The sequence below is a fragment of the Saccostrea cucullata genome, unplaced genomic scaffold, assembly GCF_032062105.1.
Source record: "Saccostrea cucullata isolate Sc308-1 unplaced genomic scaffold, CSIRO_AGI_Scuc_v1 ctg4347, whole genome shotgun sequence".
Lineage (NCBI taxonomy): Eukaryota > Metazoa > Mollusca > Bivalvia > Ostreida > Ostreidae > Saccostrea > Saccostrea cuccullata.
The window spans coordinates 25163-38804 of NW_026931065.1; the positions used below are offsets into that span (position 1 = coordinate 25163).

Genomic DNA, 13642 nt, shown 5'->3' on the forward strand with positions numbered 1-13642 from the left:
TATTCAGCAAACATTTTTCATTTGCCTTCTTTAAAATTTTAAAAATTGGACATAGAAATATTTCAAATGGGATTCTGAAAATTTATCCCTGATAAGATTTGACTGACATTTCTCCCATCTCAACCAGAAAACAGACACAGAAAATCTAGACTGAGAAAGCTCATATTAACCTTACCTGCAAGTCTTCCTTACATTCGTGTCAATAGTGTCAGTGGAAGCCTCGTTCATACTGTTCCTATCTGGAAAGTCCTCGCTATTGTCGAGTTAAAATTACACAGAAAAAAGGGGATTGCATAATTTATGAAACATAACCAGTAAAGCCATATTTATCAGTAAGCTGAATAACATATACATTATACATTTGTAGAATTTATACACATTACAAGGGGCATTTTTGCAAACCCCGAAAAAAACCCAAAAATTTGATTGTTTAATAGATAAATCATTGATACATGTGAAAGAAAGATATGGAGATAACGAACAATATTCAATCTCAAAGTCCATAAAACAATACAAAATAAGAGAAGAGCAAATACGGACCTCCGAGACATCAGAGGTGGGCTCAGGTACCATGGAGGAGTGAGCATCCCCTGCTGACCGGTCACACCCGCCGTGTGCTTCTTGTCATGATCAGGAATTAGCAGAAAAAATCCGTCGTAACTCAGTGTATAAATAATGGACTATCAATTAATATGAAAAACGTAAGTCAGCATTTGACTCAATGACTATCTCTTTTATTTTTAGTTGTATGTTTCACTCTGCAATGTTTCAGATATACAGCTCAACAAACTTTTTAAACTCACATGGTTTTTTGCACAAATTAAGGTCACATTGTTATAATGCAAAAAGTGTCTAATGTGACAACAAAATATATTTTAAAAATGATTTATACCTTAATTTTGATCATATCCAACTACTTTTAACATAATTCACACATAATAATTGGTAGAATTTTTATATGCTCTTAATTGATATCTTATAAGAGTTTCTAAATGGGTTTTTTTCCACGTTTCTCGTCAAATGCAACCGTTTTTGTATCCGTTCATTTTAAAGCATACTTTGCCATGCCTTAATACAGAAAGAGTGCAGTTCATGTAACTTCTGTATTTTCTGAACATAAATATAACACTAAGGCACAAGATGCTAGAAGTACTTCTCATCTGTTTGTCTGCTTCCCATGTTAAAAGATGGCATTTTTCAGGTTAACTTCCTGAAATCCATCATCATGAAAGATACCTTCCAACGCAAAATTTAAAAGTTTCAAACCGTAAATGTAAAAGAATTCTGTATTCGATATTTACAATTTACTTTGTTAAATGATAAACAATACATTATTATTCTATCCTTTTACACAAAATTTAATACAAAGTTCAGAAACAGAATGGGGAAGGAAAGACAAGAGTTTTACACAGAAACTTATTACTTCCCATCTGTTCATCTTGTGACAATAATGAGGTACAAAAACCTAAACCAGCTCCTAGAAAAAGACAACCAGTCCCAAATATAAAATGTACATAAGACGATCAAGCAGATCCTTCTGTAAAAAGACCCTCTGAAAAGGATATTGATGTCCATGCTGAGGACTCAAATAGTGATTCAGAAAATGAATCCTATCTTGTATACAGTGCACCAAAACAAGTGCCAGTAGATGTCAATAAAAACATTGACAATTCTGCAGCTACTGAGCCAATTGTAAATAGTAATCCAGCTGGAGAACATGAAAATGATATGACACCACATACCGAATCGGAAGTGGATCATATTCCAGATTTGCATAGAAATTCAGTTTCATCTGAAAGTTCTATTTCTGTGTCAAATAAAACAAGAGCTTTTGAAGACCCTAGTAGTCCAAATGTCGAGATATCTCTTGACAATAATGCTACACCACAAAGTTCAGGAAATACAAGGGAAATAACTCTTCAATCTCCTGGTAAAATAGGGTCAGGGTCAGAAAATGATAACGACATACCGCGAAGGTCTGCAAGGTCAAGGTCAAAACCACAATGGATAAGAAATGACGAATATGTATTTTCACAAATCCATCAACCAGATTGGAAAATGAAAGCAGAGTATTTACAATCTTTAGCAGATACAAAACTTTTCCAAAATGTTGATGGTAAAGTCATTTCTGATGCTTTAATAAAGGTCATAACTGAGTCTGCTGATAAGTAATCTTTTAAATAAGTTTTTATGATTATATCTTTAATGTTTTAAAATGATTTTATGACAATCAATTGATATACACTATTATAATTGCTCTTAAAAATTTAATGAGCTATGTGGAATTACAGAAATTCTGTGATAAACTTATTTAGTGTTGAATGAGTACATCTTAGTCGGTGAATTAAGATTGATACAGAGCATACTTCCTCTTAATAATCTCATTATAAATGATGGGTACATCATTTCGCATCAGAGGAGGAATGTGATATTTTATGCCGTACAATTGCTTTCAACATTATGATTGCACATTGATATATGACAGTATACATAATGTTTCTGAAAATAGCTTTCAGTGATAATTTAACTGGAGAATTTTTTTGCTGTAAGTTGTTAAGTAAATCTTATTCAACTCATAGAGTTAATTTTTTTATGATAACTCAGATAGGTTATTTCCTCTCCTTTATTCGTTAATGAATGACGAGGACGTCATTTGCTAACGGGGGGAAAAATGTAATAGTGATAATTTTATGCTATTTTAAATATTATGATATTCAAATGTATAATTTAATAATTATACATTTATGAATAAGTCACAACGGATTTTAAATTAAAATACATGTATGAATATGTGTGCCTATAATATTGACCGAGATGAATAATGTATAAATCAAATATTCAAATTATTCAATAAAATAATTTATATACTAAAATAATTAAATAAATTAAATTAATCAAACAACTTGAAATAAAATAAACAATTAGTAAAACTTTGGATCCACCCATGCTACTTCTAGTACACCTGTGTAAGGGTACATGATCATGAGTAGTTTTCATCTTACTACAATTTCATTGGTCTAAAATTTACCTCCAAATTCCTGACATTCAGACAAAGACACTTTTCAGCTGACAATGCATGAGTCTACATGCCAATCTGAATTATTCTTAATTTAAAGAAATTTGACTGTTTCAAAGAAACTGTAAGTATCATTATTTACTTTTAAAATACATAACTTAAAATCAAATACATTTATATACATAATTTCTAAATTCTGAAATTAATAAACTGAATGAGAGATATTTGGAGTGAGAGATAAAATTTATTTTGCAGAGTCCAGAATTATTGTTTTATTGCTTATACTGATATACTCTGCTGCAACTTATTTAAAGAAGCTAGGAGTCAAGCTTTATTCCACAAATAGGTACCAATTTATATATTTCTGCAATACAGACTTACTATTTTATTATGAGAATTGTAAATGTGAAATTTGATAATAATATTTATTTATTATACTGTCAACATAAAGAATCTATTTTCTATATGAATGTTTAATATCAGCTTTACATGTATTTCATGGTATTTTATAAAAAGTCTGATTCAAGGGGAATAACTTGTGAATTCCTCAAATGCTATGTACATGTATTGATGTTTTATTTATGATTTGTTATAATATGAAATACTATTGATATATCCTGATTAAATATGTATTGTATTTTCAGGGCTATGATCATGATGATTTGCTTGTATTAGATGACTCCATAATAAACCAATACATAAACGAACCCGCAGGTGTTATTATTCATCTACAACCCCTGTTGCAGTTTTGTCATTTTTCGTCGCTGAATTTCGACAACACCAAGACAAGTAGGGAAAATGTGCAAAGTACCTCGAAAAATATTAATCTTTAAGAAGTTAATTTGAACATTTCAACCAGTATCAAAGAAAGTTCCATTAATTGATTTATAAAAACCTATGATAGAATCATACACATTTAACATCATACAATTTATAAACAAATTTCCTTTTAAAACATTGACTTTTAAAATAAAAGATAATTCATTTAAAGTATGTGCACCTTTAACATCAAACAATTTAATAGTATAAGGGTTATGTCTCCTACTGAAACTGAATAATCTTAAGCTTTATTGCAAGAAAAATGTGACTTTATTTTGTGCGAAAAACCATGTGAGTTTAAAAGGTTTGTTGAGCTGTATATGTATAACAAATAAAATTGTGCATATTAACAATAAAAATTTAAATATGGAAAAATTAATTTAAAAATCAGACACTTCATATTTAAACATTGATTTTTTATTTTTTGATATTGTCGGTCCTATACCACCCCAGGATGTGCCGATAAATTGAATACCGCGCGTTAGCGCCTTTCAGAACTCTTGTGCTTAATAGACACAAGAGCCGTTTGTGACGTTGGAAAGCTTTAAAATAACACAAATAAGCATTGTGAGGAAAGAAAATGACTATTAATTTTTAACACACAGATGTTGTATTTTTTCGTTAATTCAAAAAGGTAAATATTTTATTCAAGTGGGTCAAAACAATATATACCGCACTTGAAGGTGTTCATAGAGTATTGAAAATAATATAATTCCTATTGTATTTCTACCGCGAAGTGACAAGGATCGCATGTGTTATCTTTAAGCATTGAATTCATACGTTAGCGCGGTATGATGATTTGTTGGCACAGCCAGATGTGTTAAAGGACCGAAGACATCCAAAATCTGAAGTCATTGCTTATATTTTTACTGTCTAAATTTCTTTCTTCATAATTGCTTTTTCGTTGATCTTTAATGTGAATTTAGCACCTTTCTAAACTAGAGTGGTTAATAGACGTAAGAGTCGTTTATGACGTTAATAGAGATTTGAGAAATAGGGAAAGGGAGGAGAAAGTAAAATAGTAATGAGGGGAAGTGAGGGGAAAGGAGTGAAAGGAAAATGACGTGTTTGTAAGGTGTATATGCCATAAAATGATGTCAAGAATAGCTTGGTTATATTGACGTCCCAATGTAGACTTTTATTTTACATATTAATTATAACTGATGCATTAATTTTCTAGAAGCGTATAATGCCCTTGACAAACACTCTTGATAGATAGTCCCATATTTTTATGCCCTTTATTTATGTAAATACCAGCTCTTGGAATGCTTTCGGATAAAAAGTCAAATATATATACGTGATACGCATTTTTTAAATTAACATCAGATCTAGCGCTTGATGAATTAAAATAAATAAAGATTGTCTCAGAGCTAGGGATTGTCCACACCTTGGACACTCTTAGTTTTTTTTTCCATTCCGAATTGTGGTTATGTACAAGAGATATTGTGAAACTTTTGATAACCCATTATACACAAGACACATAAAAACTATCATGCCTTAAGAGAGAGTAAACTGGTAAATGCAAAAATAATGTGTACATGTGTTACAATTGCTTTGGGTTCATGATCTGAATGAAAATAGCAACATTCATTCAAAACGTAAAAACTAGTGCAGCTTCCTCCAATGCATTCTTTATAAAAATAGAATGTCATCATGTAAAATTAAGCCATAAAAATAACAGTAGTATATAAACTGTTACTCAACAATGATCATGAAGATAAAAAGTAGAATTTCCTCTTTTCTGGATTCGTTGCATTAAAGATAATTATGGCAGAAACTGCATGTATTAACGAAAATGTGTACATCCAAGTTAAAGAGGTAAATGATTCAGATAGATAAGCTATAAATTATACTTCATCAAGAGCCAATTTTCACGGACAAAACTATTTTTATATGTGTGGATCTATTTACCTAATAAACATAGTTATTTTTTTAAAGACACGTATTGTTTTATGGTAAAACTACATTGTCGATTGTTAAAATAAAAAAAATAATTTTCAGCACCAGTAGCAGGGACATAGTTTTGTTTCAGTAGAATATTTTCTAATTTAGAAGTAGGAGATTTGTTTTCTTCCAATATAAGAATTGTTCTGATTCAGTAAAAGAAATGTTCATTTATCGATTGGATGCAAACACTTCACATAAGGACCAGGCTTCCCGGTTCTTTCCGCTTGCAAGGTAGATGGTTACTTCTCTGCAGCTAATGGGATTCGGACATGCACAGTAGTACTTGCAGACAGAAAGTCCTGCTATTGTAACATCACTGAGCAGCGAACAAAACTGCGTTGGTTGTCCCACAACGCGATAGAAGACCTACATTTGTGAAAAAAATAATCAACGTTCTATTTCCGTTGATAAGATTAAAAATCCATCAAAGAATTACTATACTAGTTTGGCGTAATTTATTTTCAAGCATATTTAAAGTTAGATTTGAAAAACCATTTTTACAAATAATAAAAAAATGAAAGCTTTGCTTTAGGATGCCCGAGTTACAGCATGTTTTATAATACAAGATTAAGCTTTCGCAGTATTGTATTCCTAAAATCTTGCCTGACTCATCCTCGCGATGGAGTGCCTATCACATGACAGTCCATTTCCTGTTATGGTGATATCATATGGAATAGCCTTAATCCCAAAGGTTTCAGGTACGAATATCCGGACCAGGAAGAAGGGGGTTTGTTCATCCTGTAGGGGTAGCTGAAAGCAGGTCATGTTGTCTCCGTCCAACGCCCTTGTCATCTCTAGCTTCATGTCCCCAGAGTGGTCATTAAATACATCAATGTGATCCACATCTGAAAAGTATTCCGACACAAAAATTTGGTCGTAATAATTAAGACAAAGATATTTTAAGTTTTGTCCTATATACGCAGGGCACCTGATCCCACTAAAATTCTGATGTTTAGAGGTCTGTGTTTGCTTTCCTCCTGATTTGTGTTTTTAAATATGGACTTCTGAACAACATTACTGTTCGTAATCTCCATATATTTGATTAATAAAAAGATAACATGATATCAATGCTTTACCTCTGCACTGGAAACTGGACAAGATTGGACTTCCAGCTAAAATGAAAAGTAGGCGTGACCTTTAATCAGATATAAATGTAAATTGATCTTGGCATACAGTATTTTGTCACGTTTTTTTCTGAAACTTTTTGCAATATAAACATTAACATAATTTTCCATGTCATAATAATGAGCTGGATATCCAAAAATTAAACTCCGAGTTTAATATATATTATAGTTGAATATATATTATATATTAGATTTAATATAAAAAATTCTCAATAACAAGTTTAAACACATAATTTGCTGGCAAAAAGAGCATACGAAATGTGTCGATTTATCAGAGTAAAATATTTCATCTTTATTTAATTTATGTATAGACTTGATTTCCGGTACTGTAACATCTATACTACTTAACAGTAATTGAAAGGCTACTTGGTCAAAATATCATACCTTTACTTCGCTGCGTAGCAGGGTTATTTGGTAGATATGATACATCTTTACTTGTCTCAGTAGAGGGGTTAGTTGGTAGATATGTTACATCTATACTTGTCTCAGTAGAGGGGTTAGTTGGTGGATATGATACATCTATACTTGTCTCAGTAGAGGGGTTAGTCGGCGGATATGTTACATCTATACTTGTGTCAGTAGAGGGGTGAGTTAGTTGAAATGATACATCTTTACTTGCCTCAGTAGAGGGATTAGTTGATGGATATGATACATCTATACTTGTCTCAGTAGTGGAGTTAGTCGGTGGATATGTTACATCTTTACTTGTCTCAGTAGACGGGTTAGTTGGTGGATATGTTACATCTTTACTTGTCTCAGTAGACGGGTTAGTTGGTGGATATGTTACATCTTTACCTGTCTCAGTAGTGGGGTTACCTTGCATATATGTTACATCTATACTTGTCTCAGTAGAAGGGTTAGTTGGTGTGTATGTTACATCTATACTTGTCTCAGTAGAGGGGTTAGTTGGTGTGTATGTTACATCTATACTTGTCTCAGTAGAAGGGTTAGTTGGTGGATATGTTACATCTTTACTTGTCTCAGTAGAGGGGTTAGTCGGTGGATATGTTACATCTTTACTAATCTCAGAAGTTGGGTTAGTTGGTGTGTATGTTACATCTATACTCGTCTCAGTAGAAGGGTTAGTTGGTGTGTATGTTACATCTTTACTTGTCTCAGTAGAAGGGTTAGTTGGTGGATATGTTACATCTTTACTTGTCTCAGTAGAGGGGTTAGTCGGTGGATATGTTACATCTTTACTTGTCTCAGTAGTGGGGTTAGTTGGTGTGTATGTTACATCTATACTTGTCTCAGTAGAAGGGTTAGTTGGTGTGTATGTTACATCTTTACTTGTCTCAGTAGAAGGGTTAGTTGGTGTGTATGTTACATCTTTACTTGTCTCAGTAGAAGGGTTAGTTGGTGGATACGTTACATCTTTACTTGTCTCAGTTAAGGGGTTAGTCGGTGGATATGTTACATCTTTACTTGTCTCAGTAGTGGGGTTAGTTGGTGTGTATGTTACATCTATACTTGTCTCAGTAGAAGGGTTAGTTGGTGTGTATGTTACATCTTTACTTGTCTCAGTAGAAGGGTTAGTTGGTGGATATGTTACATCTTTACTTGTCTCAGTAGAAGGGTTAGTCGGTGGATATGTTACATCTTTACTTGTCTCAGTAGTGGGGTTAGTTGGTGTGTATGTTACATCTTTACTTGACTCAGTAGAAGGGTTAGTTTGTGTGTATGTCACATCTTTACTTGTCTCAGTAGAAGGGTTAGTTGGTGTGTACGTCACATCTTTACTTGTCTCAGCAGTGGGGTTAGTTGGTGTGTATGTTACACCTATATTTGTCTCAGTAGAGGAGTTAGTAGTTGGACATGTTACATCTTTACTTGACGCAGTTGTAGAAACTCTGGTAGATGCTATGTTGTGAGTACTGAATGTAACTTCCGGTGAAATTTCACTTGCTGCTGCATTAAAAGCTGTGATTGCAACCGAAGATGTTATGACCGTTGGCGTTTCTAAAAAAAAATATTAGTAATTCAAGTAAATTAAATTCTGCACGTAGTTTAGTGTAACGCTGGAAATTTTCACTCCAACAGGAAAACCATTGTCACCTGAGGCACATACCAAAACAATATGCAGAATTACATAAATCCACTGGCTTTAATTTGTAGACGAGGAACTCCCCACAGTTCTTCACTTCAACGTTGTAACTTCTTTCACAGTTAGCGCTAAATCCAATCTGACATGCAGATAGCAATCCAGTTTGTCCTTCACTGGGTGGCTGATCTTATATAACAAGAAATATTTTACTTCATGCATTCATGATGCACGATGATATAAGGAATAATTGTGAGAAATTGTGTCATTATTGTTCAATAAAGACATTTTTTTTAAATCTTGTGCAATTATTATGAATGTAAAAGAGGTTTTATATAAAGTGACATTTTTTTTACTTAGTTGCTGACTGACATTTTTTTCATACTAATCTTTAGGCCATTATATACACGCTGAATTGATGATGGATTTTTTTCATTATTTCCCGATCATGACAAGGAGACAAACGACGGGTGGGGCTGATCGTAGAAGATGCTCGCTCTACTTCTTCACCTGCTTAAGATAAAATGTCACAAAGTCTTTGTTTTATATATATATCGTTGATTTTGTTATATTATGTGATTTTGAGTTTTCCGTAGAAATTCCGTAGAAGTTCCTTGGAATGGTTTAGTATTCACATAAGAGTTTCACCCTCCTCGACTATATCGTTGCGCAGTACGTTTGAGAAAAATGACCTTTTCATACAAATTGATAGTCCATTATTCACATACTGAATTGTCGACGGTTTTTCCTTTTTTCCCGATCATGACAGGGTGCACTTGGCGGCTGTGACCAGTGGGCAGGGGATACTCACTCCTCCATGGCACCTGATCCCACCTCTGATGTTTTGGTCGTCCGTGTTTGCTCTGCTCACTTGAATACTGTTCATTATCTCCTTCTATTCACTAGTGTCGGATTTCAGTGCATTATATATGATACATTGTTCATGTTTTAAATCAAAAAAATTATTTGTCTTGAATCCTATAACGTAATGGAGGCATCAATAATAACTAATTATTTCAAAGAAGTCAAATATAGTCGTTTGTTATAAAATCTTTAGTCTTCCATCCATTTCCAATTGTAAACATTATATATTTAACTTGATAATTCCAATGTTTATTTTGAGTTAATATAGAAAAGTTAACAGAACAGGTGAAAAAAAAATATAGTGAATTCTCTTTTCGTAACTAGATCCTGCATTTTGAGATATATATATTTTTTTATTTATTCTAGTTATATTGTATCTTTACACATTTAACTCATTCGATTTTGTAATCGTTCATTTTCTTGATTTAACTAGAGTACATCCATCTTGTCGTCTTAATGTTTTACACACAATGACTCGCTTTCTTGTTTTTATATTATGACGCAGCATCATGTAATATTCGCAGAAAAAATACACTGAATTTCATTGCAGACTTCTGAAATAAGGAATACCATTTTATTTTCCTTGTCATAGAGGCATTTCATTTAAAAAAAAATGTAATATGCTATAAACAGTCATTATATTAGAGGTACTGTGAGGTATGAGCTAACTAAATGATTCCCCTCGCCTCCCCTATGAATATAATGACAGTGTCAACGTTTTGCCGTGGGATTTTCAAAATATGTGTCGGATCAAAAAGTTAAATAAGAGGTGCACAATGGCAATATATAATAAAGATTCAGTGAACGTTTCATCAAATATCACTATCATTTTTCATTCATAAATAAAAAGACTGTAAAATCAAATATTTTCGAGGGTCAAATTTTCGAGGTTTGAGGAAAATATTTTGGGGCATGGGGATTTGATTCAGTTGTTGATTGATTGATTGATTAATTGATTGTATATTGTTTAACGTACCTCTTGAGAATTTTTCACTCATATGGAGACGTCACCGTATGCCGGTGAAGGGCTTCAAATTTAGACCATACTCGGCACTCAGGGCCATTGAGCAGGGAGGGTTCTTTATCGTGCCAGCGCCTACCGTGACACAGGACCTACGATTTTAAGGTCATATCTGAAAGACCCGTGACTTTCACTTCCGATGTCGAGCGCCTGGCGAAGGAACAGTTACTACCTATTTTTACGTCTTAGGTTTGACGCGGCGCCGTGAACGAGAATCGAACCCGGGCCTCCCGATCACGATGCGAACGCTCTACCACTAGGCTACCGTGAACGGTAATTCAGTTGTTGAAGAATTGTTCAGTAGTAACTAATGTGGAAAACTGCATTTCGTAGTGGACATACATTTGTGAGTCTCATCATTCCTTTAAAACCACGAAATCCCCCCTCATGAAAATTAGTGATTGCACAGCAACATATACAGTACAGGCTACGCGGATCCCGTATTTCCTGCGTCCCCGCCGCGGTATAATCACAACGCGGTATTTGGCCAGGTAGACAGGTAAACCGCGTTCCCTCCGCGGGAAATTCATCACTTACCTGTCCCCGCCGCGGTTATATCATCGATCAATTACTGACAATTAGTATGGTAAACAAACGGGAGTTATCTCCCCGAATTGTAATTTGCGAACTTTCCCTGTAACAAAAAAACAAACAAACAAACAAACAAACAAAAACAAAAAACCGTTTGTTTATTAATTAATTTTGCTATGAATAGAATTTAAACTAAGAAAAAATAAGTTTATTTTTGTTTCTAAAATTACATATCAATATTTGAAATTGAATAGAAAATATTATTAAATTGTTACGTCTTTGCAATGGTTAATTATTTTGTGTTATTAGAATCTATCAAGAAACAAAATTAAATACTAGAAATTTTAATTAGTTTTTTTTTTAATCTTCATATTATATGCAAACTGTAATAAATGTTGAACTCAGACTGTTTAAGTTTCGATAAACGATTTTCAGCATTCATTTGAAAAAATAAAAGATGTACATCTTTTAAAAAATGTAAATCTTCATATTATTTGTTAATTAATTTCGATTTATTGTATATTAAATGTACAGGGTTTTTCTTAAAGTGTCAAATTACCGGAAAACATCCGATGACGAGCATTTGCAGTTGCATGTAGAGGGCACGTGAACTTAAATTTTCTTTATCCAAGATATCAAGAAAAAAGTTCTTTTCTTCTTCATTTCTCATCGTTTATGTTCTGTTCCCAAATTAAGAAAACTTTTCTTTAATTTATTTCCCTCTTTTATATAAATGTGCAGGCATTTTTCTCAAATTGTCAAATGACCGAAAAACATTCGATGTTGAGAGTTAACTTTGAGCACGTGAACTTTATACAAGAGATCAAGAAAAAATATCGTTTTCAACTTCATATTAACATGTTTTACTTTTTAAAACAATGTCTTTCTTTTTAATTTTAATATTTCTCGATTTTCGTGTTCAATAGATAAGATAGGATGTGCAGGTGTAATGATAAACTTCACAGACGAAATTATAGTTTATATTAATAAATATTCAACGCAAAAATTCATATATTTTTGTTTTCTTTGACAATTTTTGTTTCTTTGTGTATTAAGTATTAGCCGCGATCATTTCCTGTGTATAGGGATTAGCAGTGCCTGAGCAGGAAACGACATGCCCTGGGGGTTTCACACCTGTCTGAAAGTATACCTTGGGTAACGCTAGCTGGATGTGCACATCGTTGTCTAGCCATTCAACAACACATTTGATTCATTGTTTCATTATTATTTCATCGATATCATTTTCAGATGCGATATTAGCCTTGGAATTTGTGTCAAATTAAAATTGTTGCTTTTTTTAAACGGAGTGTATAAAAAGAATAAAAGTAAAAAAAGCAAATTTTTAAAACAAATCAATGAAGTATTTGATATTAATTAAATCAAATAATGATCCATTGCTATGTAATTTCGTGTCTGTTTATATCTGTACCAGTTAGTAGAGAGAGAGAGAGAGAGAGAGAGAGAGAGAGAGAGAGAGAGAGAGAGAGAGAGAGAGAGAGAGAGAAACCCAGGTAGCACAAAACATTTTCAAAACATTTTATTGGTGTTGTAAAAAGGTTTTTTCGAAACATTTCAGACTAAACATTTTAAAGATGTTTTTAAAACATTTCCTTTTCTCATTATAACATTTTAAAAACATTTATAAAATGTTTTCAAAAAGCTTATGATTAAATCCTTTAGAAACATTTTTCTAAAATATTTTTGAAACGTTTTAAAAATGTTTCAAAAGGTATGTTTAGCTTTCAAATATCAAAGATTTTTATATTACGTTTTAAAAAAGTTCTTAAAACATGAAATGAAACATTCCTTTTCCATAAATTTGAAACATTGCATAAATACGTCTCTGAAACATATGGAAGGAACGTTGTCAAAATGTTTTTGAAACATTCTTAATTCATTTAAGGGTTTTTATAGCTTCCAAATATCAAAGATCTTATAAAACGTTTTAAAAACGTTCTAAAAACATGAAATGAAACATTCTTTTTCTGTAAATCGAAAACATTGCATATACGTTTCTAAAGCATTTGTAAGGAACATTTTAAAAATATTCTTAAAACATTCTTAATATCGCTGTTAGTTAAAAACATCCGGATATTTTTCGGTCTAGGCAGTGAAAATGTTTATTTAAAACATTAACTAAAATAATTATTTTCACTACAATTGAAACATTTTAATTATAGTTTTGACATTTTTTGGAAACATTTTCAAAATGTTCTAAAAACATTCAAATAATGTATTATTGCGATTTTTCTAAAATTTAGTTTATGAAGAAAAAAAGA

General features: G+C 32.3%; 1 long non-coding RNA gene across 1 annotated transcript; it reads right to left on the bottom strand.

Annotated features, from left to right (window-relative positions):
• Window positions 1–6390: 6390 nt before the first annotated feature.
• LOC134231252 (uncharacterized) lies at window positions 6391–7372 on the bottom strand. The gene is made up of 3 exons (XR_009984524.1): window positions 7291–7372; window positions 6859–6894; window positions 6391–6627 (listed from the first exon to the last, which is right to left on the bottom strand). It is a non-coding gene; the product is annotated as an uncharacterized LOC134231252 (long non-coding RNA).
• Between the last annotated feature and the right edge of the window lie 6270 nt (window positions 7373–13642).